At 40.4% G+C, this 14,124-nt stretch overlaps 1 protein-coding gene across 1 annotated transcript in view; it reads left to right on the top strand.

Moving 5' to 3' along the window:
* MICAL2 (microtubule associated monooxygenase, calponin and LIM domain containing 2) overlaps positions 1-14,124 on the top strand; it is a 120,532-nt gene that overhangs the window by 24,171 nt on the left and 82,237 nt on the right. The gene's annotated exons all lie outside the window — the stretch shown is intronic.

The following is a 14,124-nucleotide window of genomic DNA, read 5'->3' on the forward strand; positions in this document are numbered from 1 at the left end:
GTGAGCTCTTTGGGGATATCTAGCAAACATTCCTCCAATGTGAATCACAGTCTGCTACGAAAGCCTATCTATGCAATATGAGTGAGAGGAGACACGTTGCAAGGAGGCAGCAAACTCCCTGATCGTTGCCGTGGTGTACTCTTGATAACTCCACTTACAGATAAACAATTATCTGAGATGCTGGTATACCTAGGCTGCAGTATACATACCAGGATATTCCTTTTGTGCAGCAGGAGATTTCAAATTCTTGTTTTTCTTCCATGTTATACAGTTATCAGCAGGCAAGCAGGAGTTGTGCAGGTGAAACTAAAGCAGAGCCTAGTGCTTAACTGTGTGGAGTTGACTGGGGGCTGGGAGTGGATTGGTTGGAATCAAAATTCTAGTTGTTAAAGCAGCATCACAAAATAAGCTCTTTGCTGTTACAGTTCTGTAAGCAGAGCCAAGCCAACAGTCATTGTTTAAAAATAAAAAATGACTTAAAGGTTGTGACCATGAGTTCTATAGCTGATTCAGCAGGTCGTAGTTCTCAGATATGGTTTTTCTGTTGGCTTCTAACAATCTTCCCAATCTTTGAAAGAGATAAAATATAATCAGGCTCTGAACTATTCCTCATGCTATGTATGTGTGTGTCTGTTGTGGGCTTGGGAGGATTAGGTTTTTAAATTAAGAAAATAAGAACCTGCTGCCCCACTCAGTAACTGGTCAGTTTGTGCACAGTGCTTAAGAGCTGAATACAGTCCTTGTTGTTTGTTGGGTTGCTTTTTTTTTTTTTTTTTTTTTTTTTTGCTTGTAAAATCTTCAGCCACACTTAAGTTACTTTCATTGGAGTAACAGTATACACAAATTTCCTACATGCAGAATGTTCCATTCCAACTAAATAACAATAACTCATTGTCGTAACTGTTCTTGAAGAACGCTGCCAAATAAAGCTTTCAGAGTTTCTGCAACGATATGATTTTAAGCTGGATGAATAAAAGCAGTTAAACCATTTTCAAGACGTTCAAACCCACTGCTATTTCAGAGTAGAGTTATTTGTGGACTTCAATTTTCCCTTTCTTTGTAGGGAAAAAATAAATAAAAATAAAACACTGCAGAAAGGCATGCATAAAATTGCGGTAGAAACTTTTTTGACTCTATGAGTCAGTCTGTACGTATGCTAAATTTGTATCAAACATCTTCCTTCTATGACAAACTTATAAATTGGGAATTAAGCTGTTCTGAACTGCTGGTCCTTGGAGCTGACACTTTCTGGCATTTGGCAAAACTCTAGAAATCATTCTGTGCTTTTTCAGATACGTCTAGAAAAAGAGCACAGATTAGTTCTTGTGGTAACACTTGTCGCTCATTTTCATCTTGTCGGTTTGGAGGAATCTGCACAGAATCTGTAATGATAATTTCTTTGTGAAGTGAAACATAGCTGGACAATCAGAGAAGGTCAAAGGTTTAACATACAATGTTTGCCATGTTAGCAGCTTGAATATCTCTCTAAATTTTTGAACATGGGAAGCATAGTATGATAAGAAGCAAGAATTCATCCAGCTGTTTGCAGAGTATATTCAACAGTGTTTTCAAGACGTACATGTGTGCTCTAATCTTTTATTCTTAATTTCTCTGTATGGATTAGGTTCTTCACTTCAAGATTTGCTGTCAGTTTGCCCATGTGAATGATACAGAAACAAATATGTGCATATAAAGCAGGCTCCCGCTGATGTTTGAGATGCATGCATATGTATCAGAGGGCAGGACCTGGTTCATGCTGAAATTCTGGCTCTCCCACAACTGCAGATCTGTGCTTGAGGAGAGCAGAAATCTCTTTGTGTGAAAACATCCCAGACTTGCTCTGAAGGGAGGTGTTGATTCTCTAAAGCATGCAGATGCTGTTTTTTCAAAACACATTGATACTCGAGGAGAACTAAGTAGACTTTAAGGAGCTAATGTGTAATTATTAGTTGTCTTGGTAGACTCTAGCATTTGTCTCTGGGTGAATCCAGTTTTTGATTGTGGTGGTGTACATGGATAGAGTACTAGACAGTTGGAGTTCTGGCTTTAAGGCCTAATTAGGCTGTACTGGCATAAAATGAGAAAATGAAACTGGGCTAGGAACTTTCAAATGTTGTGTGTATGTAAATGCATATGTATGGACATTTATAGGTATATGAGCATATACATGTATAGATATCACACAGATTCCTGCTAAGCAGATGGAACAATTTAGAACTCAGTCCCTGCTGTCTTCTCTAGCTTTCCTTGTTCCTGGATGTGGTCTTTCAAATCTGGTTTTATAATAGATGAACTTCCTTTCCAAAAACTCCTGTTGGGAACGTTACTGCGAGAAAATGACTCAAAATCATTTATGGCTACATTTCCAGGGCTTGTGTAAAGCCATAGCGGCTCTTCTCAGTAGTGCTATGTGCTGTCAGTCCTATCCAGACTCAGTGGCATTGGCAGCTGAGCTGTACTGGGAGACTCTGTGGGCCCCTCTGTTGGGGTGCTAATTTGGAGAAGTGGTGTTAGGGAGGAGATTGTGTGGCTTAATGGGATGTGGGAGTGGAGTGGAGTTGAGGGCTGGGGTGTGAGTCATCCAAGGAGGAACTTGGGGTCTGAAATGGGGATGGAGGCTAGAGGCTTTGTGACTGACTCAGTGCTGGCTCTGAGATTTGTCTGCCTGTACTAACCATGCTGGTGCACCCACAAATGATAAAACAGGATTGCCAAACCCCATTCATTTCTTTTCATATTGTTCTCATTTCCAAAGACTGTCAAATGCGTGCTTTGGGGATTAATAAAACCTACTTCATCTGCTGTTTTCCTTCCCGCAGTGTTGAGAAAGCAAAAGATATGCCTGAGGCATGCGGCTGCTGCCACGTTATGTAGCCACAGGCTAACCAGCAGGATGAGGAGTGAATTCCAGGCCTCTCTCCTTGTTATTAGGTAGAAATTGTCTTCTTGTCAGTGCTCAGTTGTTTACAAACATCCCATTGTAGCCTTGCCTCTTGTAGCAAAAGAGTCAGGCTGGCTTGTGGATGTCTCTCCCCCTCTACACTTTTCTATGAAGTTCTAAACAAATATTTGTCTCTTTGTTAATCAAATCATCCTGCTTGTAAAAACCTGCTGGCGATGGTGTGGCTAAATTTCCTTCTGAAGCAGTGACATTTGTTGATCCTTCAGAGGTAACACATTTTCAGCCAGATTTTTCCTGTGCTGTATATACCAATGAGTTTGTGCGTTGAAGCATTGTGATTGATTGCGTCCTAATGATGAATATTTTTCTCTGAAGGGCACAGTTGAACTGCAAGATGAAAGAAGGGAGTGTCAGTCGTGCCCTAACTCAAGATATTCTTTTTAAAATGAAAGCTTTCACCCATTTGTTCTGTGAAGAACAGAGATCCAGATGGCTGGATGCCCTTTGCTGACATAGTGGTCTCTTCAGAATAATAATCAAAATGGGGAGACTTCCAAATGTTATAATCAGGGTTTGTAGTGAACACACCGAATTTAGATCTATTAGGTAGCATTGCTGACTTCCTTATTATAATAAAAATGCGTTCCTGTGAAGGTCATAAAATTAAAACTAGAACTTGAATACCATATTTATAGGAAGTTTAGTGAATGCAAGTTTGTGAATTACCATGAAATAACGTTCAGCTGCAATCTTCTCACCCTCTGCCTCATCCTTAAATTCTTCTAGCAGTTATTGTTTTCATTTTTGCCTTATAAAGCCCTTATCAGGGTATAAATGTATAGTTCTTGGGTAGCAGAATCCAGGACTACTAAGCAGTCAGGGGTATTAAGTGCCATGCACTGTACTGAATTGAAGTGGCAATGAGGTCTTTGATATACTTGAAAAATAAGCTGCTATTTTTATTTTTATTTTTTTGTATTTGTGCTTCTTTGCTATTAGCCTTTTAGGGAAGGGCACCTAAAGCATTTTGCTGAATCTCCACTGTAAATTTATGTTTAGAAATTGTAACAAGCAACTTTTACAGTGTTATTTCAAAGGAGATGATGATACAGGATTAATGTAAATGAGAGGCGAGGAAGATTGGTTTGAGATGCAGGGAAAAGAGGAAAATCACCTATGACCATGCAGTGAAACCACAGCTGCTGAATACTATCTACTCATTCATTTTTTCTGTAAAGATTTTTTTAAAGAGCGGATGGGGAGAAGCTCGGGTGATGACAGGACACACAGCAGACAGCGTTCTTTGAAAACAAAACAAAGCATCAGACTCTTTGAGCAGTGCTTCAAACTGTTAGATTGGGCCAAATTGCGTCAGCAGAGGCAAATGTTTGGTATGTGATTGGGTAACGGAATCACTTTATTATCCTACTTCCACAAACACACAATTTTTCAGCTTTATCAGTCATGAAAAACAGTGAGCCCTGGACAAAGTAACATAATCAGGCAGCCTAAATAAGATTTTTTTTTTTTTTTCAGGCATTTGGGAATTCTAAGATATTTGGCTTGTAGGACAATAGTAACTTTACATCTGTACTTCAGCAGCGCTGTGCTGTTTCTCTCTCTCGCTTAATGGCTTTGCAAGGAATCAACAGAAGGGAACTGTCCCACCCTGACCCCATTTCCTAGACACTCTGTCAGGATTCCTGCTGGGAGTGGTACCCAGTTACTTTCGCACACAATATTAGTATTGTCACCACGAATGGCTTAATTAAGTCTGGATGAAAGGAAAGGTTATGGCAAGATGTGTTCCCGCAGCTGTGACCCTGCAGTGCTTTTGAATTTGACAGTGTAAAACAGCTGGGCCGTGCGCCCGTCAGCCCAGCTGGGCTGTGTGTGTGGGGCAAGGGGTGCTGCTGCTGCGCCCTGTGAAGTCAGGCCTTCCTCCTGGCTCCAGAGAGGCCCTGCAGTGCCAGATGTAGCTGTTAGGGGTTTGTTGTTAGCGACGGGTCCAGCTTTGCCCCGGTAATGTTTGTGTACTGATAAGTGAGGAAATGCATAACTTATGCTACCAAGAGGTGATTAAATGCTTGGCTGCTGAAAACCAGATTTCAGACAATAAAGCAATTTCCTGTCTCCTACAGTTCAGGTCCTTTTCGAGGTTCCCATGTCTGTGCTGAGAACCGGAGTTTTACACCGATGCTGGCAATGGTTTGCTGCCAGACAGAGGAAATGCAGCAATGGCCACTTAATGAGTCCTGTTGAAGGCTGGTCCTAGTCTTACTTAATACAGATATGTATGTACTGGATGGAGTGGGTGCAGATGTAACCAAGCTGGACTGAGCAGTAGTTCTTTAAAGTTCTAATCTTGCCTTTCAAGACTTCAAAAAATAGAATATTTTTTTAAAAAACTGCTATAAAGTTCTGACCATCTAGAGAAAGAATGTAATGTCCCTAGCAAGCTGGGAATAAACTGCAGAGAATGATTTGCAGTTTACAGTAATAGACCACAGCTGAGCCCATGGGACAGTGCTGACAGGGAGAGCTGGTCATGGGAGGCAGTGGTGTGCTGGAGCTGGGCTGGCTTCCTTCCCTGCTAGCTGGTGCAGATCAAACGCTGCTGAAATAATTGGTCCAACATGGTGCATATGGTGTGGGTAAGAGACAGATAAACTAGAGTATGCCCAGAGCAGAGAAGTGGGAACAGTCGTTGCTCAGAGAACATGGCCTGCAGGAGAGGTTTCAGTTCCTTCACCTCTATGTGTCAGAGAAAGCCCAAGAGGAATGCTGCCTAATTATGTGGGCCACAGCACAAGTGTTACTGGCCTCACCTTCTTTCTGTAAAAGTCCCGTTCTCGCTTCTTGATCAAATTCTGGTCTATTTTTAAGAGCTTGCATTTTTCAGAGCCTTGGACACTTGGTGCTCCTATTTCAGTCCTGAAGAACAGCCTGTGTTTCCCAAGATCACGCCCTGTTTCTGTGTGAGAAACTGACCAGAAGACACTGCCTGGCTTGTCTTTCATTGCTCGGGATTTGTTCGTTTGACAAAGATCTTAATTGAGAAGTAAACGTAGTTGTACCACACTAAGTACTTGTGTCATGTTTCTCACTTCCTCTGCACCTCCAGATGAGGTACAGGAGCAACTTTAAAAGGAGCAGTGGAAGAGCAGCTCCCTTTTGTGGAGTTTTCTGTGTGCCCTTGCTGAATTTACAATGCAGATAAAGTATCAGCTCCAGGGGAAATAGTAACTGAGATGAGAGAACTCAGCAAGGGCTGGCAGTGAGCTTCCTGCCAAGGGTTCCACACCCAAATCGTCTACAAGAATTTATTCTGGTCAACAAATGCTTGGTGGAAGACAAAAGCATTTCCCTCAGATCTGTTTTTCTTTCATTTGCTTGTTTTCAGCTAAGAAGGAAGTAGCTGCAGATGGCATGAAGCCTTATCTGGCAGGTGAGGGCTGTTGTGCCCAGCAGGGCTGCTGCAGGCAGGCTGTGGTCCAGTAGTACTGGGAGTGGTGGAACGAGCACAACTGGTGTGGGTCGGGTCAGACAGGTGCTTGGGTCTTGAGCTTCACCCTGCACAGATTGAAAACAGTCATTAGTATGTGTCTATGTAAATAAACACCAACCTGTTCAGAATGTTGAGCCCCTTCTGTTGCACTGCTTGTTGATACAAAACAGACTTCTTACACCTTGTGAGGTGTGGAATGTGTCTTCAACTCTACACCTCTTTTCAAAGCATGTACTTTTTCCTCTCTTCACTTTTTTTCAGTTCTTTAATAATTTATATTTCAAGTCTCCTTCCTGAAGCAGGTCCTGTTTTCAGCCAAAAACATTTTGGAAGTAAGGACTGGGGATTCCAAAATCTACTGTAAGGTGATATGCTACCACCAGATTTGTTCTGTGGAAGTGATGTTAGCTTTCCCTGCTAGCAGAAGCTGTCCTGAAAGCTGTTACAGTAAGGACACATTTTCTTATTCTAACTGTGAGACGTGTTCTAGTCTGTCTGTCTTGTTGACAGTCAGATGCAGTAGTGTTACGTGATGGTGATTGTGCAATTCCTAGTGCTTTCAGTTTGTAAGTAAATCTGTAAATTAAAAAAAAACAAACTGCCTATGGTAAATTGACATGTGCAAATGACTGGCTAAAACATTATTTGACTTTACTGGTTCTGTGGCCGTGAGTGCTAGCACTGGAGAATGAAGGTCTTCAAAGACTGCACCGTGACCTGGAAGAAAATAGACCCAGGAGCCCCAAATTGTTGACTTAGACACTTCTGTATTTTGTACTCAGCTGGAGCTGCTACATGCTTCTGTCCATTCTACTTAGGGAATATAGAAATGATTGGATTTGATTATCCAATCCTTTAAAAAGAAGTAAATAAATACAAATTTTGATTCTGCCTTAAACCTGATGGTTCATTTTTGAGCTCATTTACCCAGTGCTGGCTTGTAAGAGCTAAGCCTTGATTAGATTTTGGTTAACAACTAGCCTGGTATAAAAATGGGTTCTAAACATAATTCTGAAATATGCTGTGAAATAGCCTTGAAATAATTTCACTTGCCACTTTCTTTCTAAAGCCAGATTTGAAGTGGAATCTTAGCTGACTTTGTAGGTTGTTGTTCAGCTACAAATTTTCAGGTTTTGTGTGGCATTTCATATCTGTGGACATGCCAGGCTGTAACATCTTTGTTTCTGCATGTGTTTTTTTTTTTTTTTTCCTTTTTATCTTTTTAAATAGCATATTGCCAACTTCTTCCTGTAGCAAAGCTACGTGGTTGTTGACCAACTTGTCTGCATGCTTTGGATGCCTTCAGGCATGAGAAATCCCTTCCTCTGGGTCTGCAGACAAGTCCTCTGCTGGCTGGTCAGCATGGTTCATTAAGCCCCTGACTCTGAAACCATGTGTCAGATTCATTTTGTTCTTGCTGTCACAATCTCAGTAATGTCACTACTCACAAGGCTTGTGGGACTCAAGGCTTGGTCTCTGTTTATTCTTCACTGTGCTCAAGGGCAAGGTTGTTGGTGCCTCCACTTCTTATCTGTGTTGTCCAGTTATGTCTGGATTTTAATTTTATTTTTTCTGCAGTTTTTAAAGATAGCCTTAAAGTATTATCTCAGCATTACAGGCATAAACTTACAAAAGTGGCAGTGTGCATAAATGGTGTGAACCGTATTCATGTCCAAGATAGACAGTGTTCTTTCTGCAAGGTTTATCTTGTTTTCATTTTGATAGTTGGAGCAAGTGAACAAAGAAAAAATGAAAGACAACATCGCTTTTTTCCTTGCTGTTTTTTTTCTCTGTTTTGATTACAGTAAGAGACAGGTGAGAAAACAGCACATATTTGTTTGATTCCAAAGGATATTAGGGTTTTTCTGTGTGTGTGTGTTTTATTTGAGGAGATCTTTGGATTAAAATGCTTGCTTGACTTCTGGTAGGTAATCTTTTTATTAAAAGCAGAATGAGGTTTCTTGTCAGATGATATGCAGGTTTTCTTCAAATAACTGTAAGTGTCCTGGAGAGGAAGTGAAAGTCTCTAGAGATGCTTTTTTGTTCAATGTCTACCAATTACATTTTTTAAATTTATTTCTTAGAAATTGTTATAAAAGCTCTGAGGTGAAGTAAAGATATTTAAGTATCACTATGGCCTCACAGAGAGCTCGAGAACAATTCTGCAAAACAAAGTCCTGTCAGCCTTGATGCATCAGTGAAGGAACTCCTGAAATTCCAGTAAACTGAATGCACGTAGACTCTCACTGATGTGTTGCTTAGCACACTATAAGTTTCAGATGTCTTTCATACCACTGTTTTAATTTCACACTATGAAAAGATTTTTATGAACAAATCTAATATTAGTACGTATATCCTGGAGACAGAGAGGGTGGCTGGGCAAGCATGTCTGAATTCATCCAGGAAAAATGAAGACACGTGGCTTTTTTCCATGCAGAAGCTTATCTTCCAAAAATCCTAGTAAAGATGAGCCAAATGAATGCAGTAAATGTACTAATGTTTCACTTCTGGCATTTTGTCCATATAAAAAAAAAAAAAAGAGTGCAATAAAGATAGATCCTCTGATCCCTGGATTGCATGGCGTCCAGCTGCAAGGGTGGCAACTGCAGGGCACAGTACTGGGGGAAAGAGCTCTGTCCAAAATCAGCCTGGATTAGGGAGCTTCAAATGCATACTGCAGTCTTTTTAAGGAGGGAAGAAAAAAAAAAAAAAAACCAAGAGCAGTGTCTCCATTTTTGCCAGTTACTGATACAAATGCTTTTGACAAGAAGAGACCAAGCTGCATATTTGTGAGGCACTCAGTTGAGGGTATAGGGAATAAAATAAAATACTGGTGGGATCAAAAGCATTTCTGTGCTGGGCTGGGGTTTTGCTGCTGCAGTTGGTGGCAATTAGAGGTGTACTATCCTTGCTGTTCCAATTGCCTTTGAACAGTGGTATTTATGTGGTGTCCAAAAATGTCTGCTCAGCAATATCCATCTAGTCTTCATATTTCAAGGTAGTTTTTGGAACTGTCTGTAACACATTTAAATAAAGAGCTTTCATAACCCTGTGGAGAATTAGGACCTGTCATTAAAATACATTTAACTGAAGTATTGGTTTTGTCAAATAAAACAGTTTTTAAAAGCATATTTTCATGTATTATAGTATATTTTATGAGCTCCTTGTAATATTAGCAAGGTTAAAATTCATTATTGCGTAGTAAGTTTAATTAGCTCCTATATGGTTTTTCCTTACTTATTTTGATGAATGATTTTTTAAAAAATAATTGCATGTAGTATAGATCTGTAAATCACAGCAATTTCAGTTATAATTTTTGTTATAAAATAATTCTTAGCTTGGCGCTATCTATTTTATATTTATGTATACTATTGACAAATGATCACCACCATCTTTGTGGTTATCACTATTACTGACAGGGTCCCGGTCTGTTGCTTTATACTAAACCCAGCTCTATAGGTGGGGTAGTGTTTATCAAGTTGGGCAACAGGCAATGAGTACAAACACGTTGGGCATTGTAGGGCATATGACTGCCAAGGGCCTGCTGGGCTTGCATAGCTCACATGGTTTGTACCTGAGCACCTTGCAGCGGCGCGTCCCTCATCTTTTGCTGGTGCCTATATTCAGGCTGGTGTGCAGAAAGGGAGATGCAAGTGTTTATACCGGAGTGGATTTGGTTTAGTGAAACAGTGAGCATCCAAATAGAGTTCTTGGATGTAAGGGCGTAACTGTATACTTAAATGCTTTGGTAGACAAGGGCTGCAGCAAGACCAGACTCAATGCATTAGGCTGACAAAACACACTGTGCCTATGCTCGTTATACCTATTTGAACTTAGCCTGCTGATTGTTTATAGTAAAGTTTTAGCTCTTAAAATTTTAATGTTGTCTGAAACAGCATATAAACTTTGAAGTGACTTGAATTATAATGTTCCAAACAAACAAAAAAATTATATATTGGCTATTCAGTACATTCAGGGTACATTTACACGTCAGTATTCAGTGACTGTCACTGAATTTATGTGATAAAATCTGAGGCTACAAATGTGAGATGAACTTTTAAGTCAGTAAGTCAGGAATGTCTGACTGAGCAGCCCTGTTCCTGCCAAAAGCATTCTTCTATGTATTGAGGGGGATGAAATGAAAAGCGCTGCGGTGGAGAGAGCTTCCTGCTGCACTTCTGGTAGCTGTCTGCCTTAGATGCTTCTGCAGCTGCTTTCCTTTGGAGCCTTTCCAGAGAAAGTCATTGCTGATCCAGGAAATGTGTTGTTCCATTAAATTTCATGGCTATCTTATGTTGCATCACATTTAGCTCTATCATGAATAAACATTTGCTCGAATCCATGTAGGATGTAATCCTGTGGTGTCAGTAAAATTAATGCTTGATGCATCCCTGCCCCCTCCAGCATTGCATCCTGAAGTCTGAGGCACTGGAATGTCCTGGATGCGCTATCTGCAGAGCTGAATGCACGTGCAGCCCAGTGCAAATGATGGAGCAGATTTGCCATGGGACGACAGCATAGCTGTGCAGCCTGCAGGCCCTTTGGCTGTGGGACTTCTGGCACTGCAGGGGATCCTGCGGCTGCCAGGAGCACCTGTAGCACCAGCCAGTGGCTTCCAGATGTGTGGTGAAGGCCTCCTTTTGTGCCTGTTTCCTGTGGCAAGAGCCATCCCCGTGGGTCCCAAGTAGTAATTTGGGTGAACACCGTGTACCAGTTAGAGGAGGTTAGATCATCTAGGTTGGATATCTCTCACTAGTTTTCACTGGTATGCATGTAGATTTCCACTGAAGAGTGGGAATGGTGCTTCTAGCTGGTGTGCCGTGGAACACAAGATCTCTCTGTGTCAATCCAGTTGCGGTTAAGCTCCTGTCCAAAATTTATTTCCTCCATTCTTAGCAGCTGAAAAGGTAGAAATGAGAAAGTTCTGAATTCCTGCTGTGATTATAACTTTCTTCCTCATATTAGGAAGATATCTGGGAGGGGTGGTGTGTCATGGAAACAATTCTGTTTCCTGGAACTAATTGAATGGTTGAGTACCTCAGACAGGAGAGGCCGGAGTGGTTTAGAGTTGGGCAGTATGAATGTGAACACACTGAGCTGCAGTGGATTCTATCTGCAACAGTGCAAAGAAATGCTGTTTGGTTGTGTTCAGCATTCACATACTGCTACCAACTGCTGCATTCCTTAAGTGTGAGCATGTCAATACTAAATGTTACAGTTACATTTTTCTTTTTTTCTTTTTTTTGTTTTGATTCCGGCTTTACATTTATTGAAGTTAATGAGATTTTTGTGACTGGAAAGGTTGTTCTGAAGCTTTTCTTGTTTTGTGGGTCTTTTTGTTTGTTTGCTTTTAACATAGTGCTAACGTTCTTCCTTTCCTTCTTTTCTTTCAAAATCCGTTATTTCTTTAAGCTCACTTTACTGTGTGAAAACCAATGGAGGCATTCTGCAAATTCTCAGCTGTTAAGCTTCATGTGGTTTTTCCAGAACGGGCTATAGGTGAAGGGATTCACAGGCTGAGAATTTAATAGTGAGGAGTGGGAAGGGTTGTGAAAGGTTCCCGCTCTTTCTTCCTCTTTCCTTTTTCTCCACTTCCATTTCCAAAGTGATAAATCTGTGTATTATTTGCAGGAGATCGTACTGAAAAACTGTGTCAGGCACATCCCACTTTTGGAGGGGTAACTTGTGCTGTCATTTTGCTCATCACTACATGCCCTTTTGCAATGTACAAGCATTTGTCAGAGGTTTTTCAGGTACTGTCACTCCTAAACATACTAACAGAGAGCAGGCACCATCTCCAGTTGTCAGATTTACTTCCTTTGAGGAGAATCAAACTTGAGACTTGGCAAATACTGCATGTGCTTGTATCATATGTGAAACTTCCTGATGGCTTCTTAATTGAACCTGGAAAACAATCTGTGAAGTTACTGCTGTAAGTAGAGTTTTGGTTCTGGTATGGGACAACAGAAGCAGATCATTATATTTGAGAGATAAATACAGTGCTTTTTAACAGTGCCGTAGAAACTCATTACGTACTCAGAGACTTGAATCAAGTTTTATAGGATAGGCACATGCTCATTTGTAAAGTAAATTGCAACAAAGTAATTTCAAGAGCAGCCCCCAATGAACCAGAAGTCTGTGGTAACAGCTGCTGAAAATAAGTTACTCAAGGCTCCCTCTAGGCTGGTTATAGGAAGGTTTCTCTGCTCTGTGACTTGATTTGCAAGTGGAGAGCTGGGAAAGAAGGACTGTGACAGGTGAGTGGTATGGTCCCTTTTCCTATGCAATAAAGGTAGCAGCACAAGTGCAGTAGGCATTACCTTTGCAAGAGTTTTATGCTGATCCCAGAAGTTTTAAGAAAGAAGATGAAGTGCCAAATGTAAGATCTACGTCAGCAGAAAGTATCCTTAATAAATCAAAGGACAAATAGTTTTGAGACAGATATGTTTATTGAAGGTAACTATGGATGGATGGCAAATACACAACCATTTTTCAAAGGGTCTCCAGGCAATTAGTGAGATAATTCATCAGTGTTGATAGGAGGAAGGGAGAGGGTAAAATCCTGCTTAAGTTTTAACATACCAACTAACGATGTCTTCTGTGTGAGTTTTATTATTTGTCAGGATCCACAATGATTAAATCTCAAAAGACTGGGTTTTTTTTTTTTTTTTTTTTTTTTTGGTTTTTTTTTTTGTTTTGTTTTTTTTTTGGAGGGGGGGCTGTTTCTTTTGAAGTTGCATTTATTTATAATAAATATATACAGCTGACATATATAATACAGTTTGTTAGCAGGAAAAAAAAAAAAAAGAAACAAAAAAAAAACTAACGGTCTCCCCACCCTCTAAAGGGGAAAGAAAAAAAGCCCTTATCAAACCTTGTATGGTCTTGTCTTGTGAAATGTTTGTAACTGCTTGCTAAGCAAGCACTGCTAGGAGTCTGTGTAGCTGTGAAGGCAGTCACTGGCTTGTCAGAACTCAGAGTACTTGTGTTAATCATAAGGATGAACAGAAAGGAGCTGACCTGGACTCTCTCAGCAATCCTCTTCTGAAGTCAGGGTATCTTCTGCACAATATTCTTCCCCTTTATATAATTGTACCTGCTGATGTTTTCTTACTACTTACCATGCAGTGAGGAATGTTCTTATATTATAAATCAGGTATGGACATGGAAGTACAACAACCTGACTTAACTCACTTAATAACTAGTTAACAAAATACTTGCTTAAATCACTGCAAAAACACCTAATATTTCTGTGTGAATGTGAGTTCTTTACGTTATTGACTTTAAATAAAAAGAAAAGAAAAAAGAAAAAAGACATTTTTATACTTATGTAATTTGCTTGGACAAAAGTCATGGGCAAAAGTCAATGCCAGATAATTTTTAAAATGTTAAAACCTGAGAACTAGTGAACAAACCAAAACAAATAAATGACCCCATTTTATGAAAGAGAACTGTAATGGGAACCAGACTCATATCCATTGAGCCTCCAGATACAGTCCGTGCTTGCTTTGAAACTGTAATCACTGTCTGGCTATGTATGTGGGACAAACAGGAACATGTCTGCATTGTGAGATAATGGTTTTGGATTTGCTCTGCAGCACAGCTCAGCCTTGGATCCAGAGCTCACCCCTCAGCTCCACCTTGTCCCTCTGTATCCCAAGCCCATTGCTTGAACTGATGGTGTAGGTTTTGTGAGGTCTTCATGGTATGGGGA

This window comes from Lagopus leucura, unplaced genomic scaffold, assembly GCF_019238085.1.
Source record: "Lagopus leucura isolate 7727_CA_CO unplaced genomic scaffold, USGS_WTPT01 Super-Scaffold_100033, whole genome shotgun sequence".
Lineage (NCBI taxonomy): Eukaryota > Metazoa > Chordata > Aves > Galliformes > Phasianidae > Lagopus > Lagopus leucura.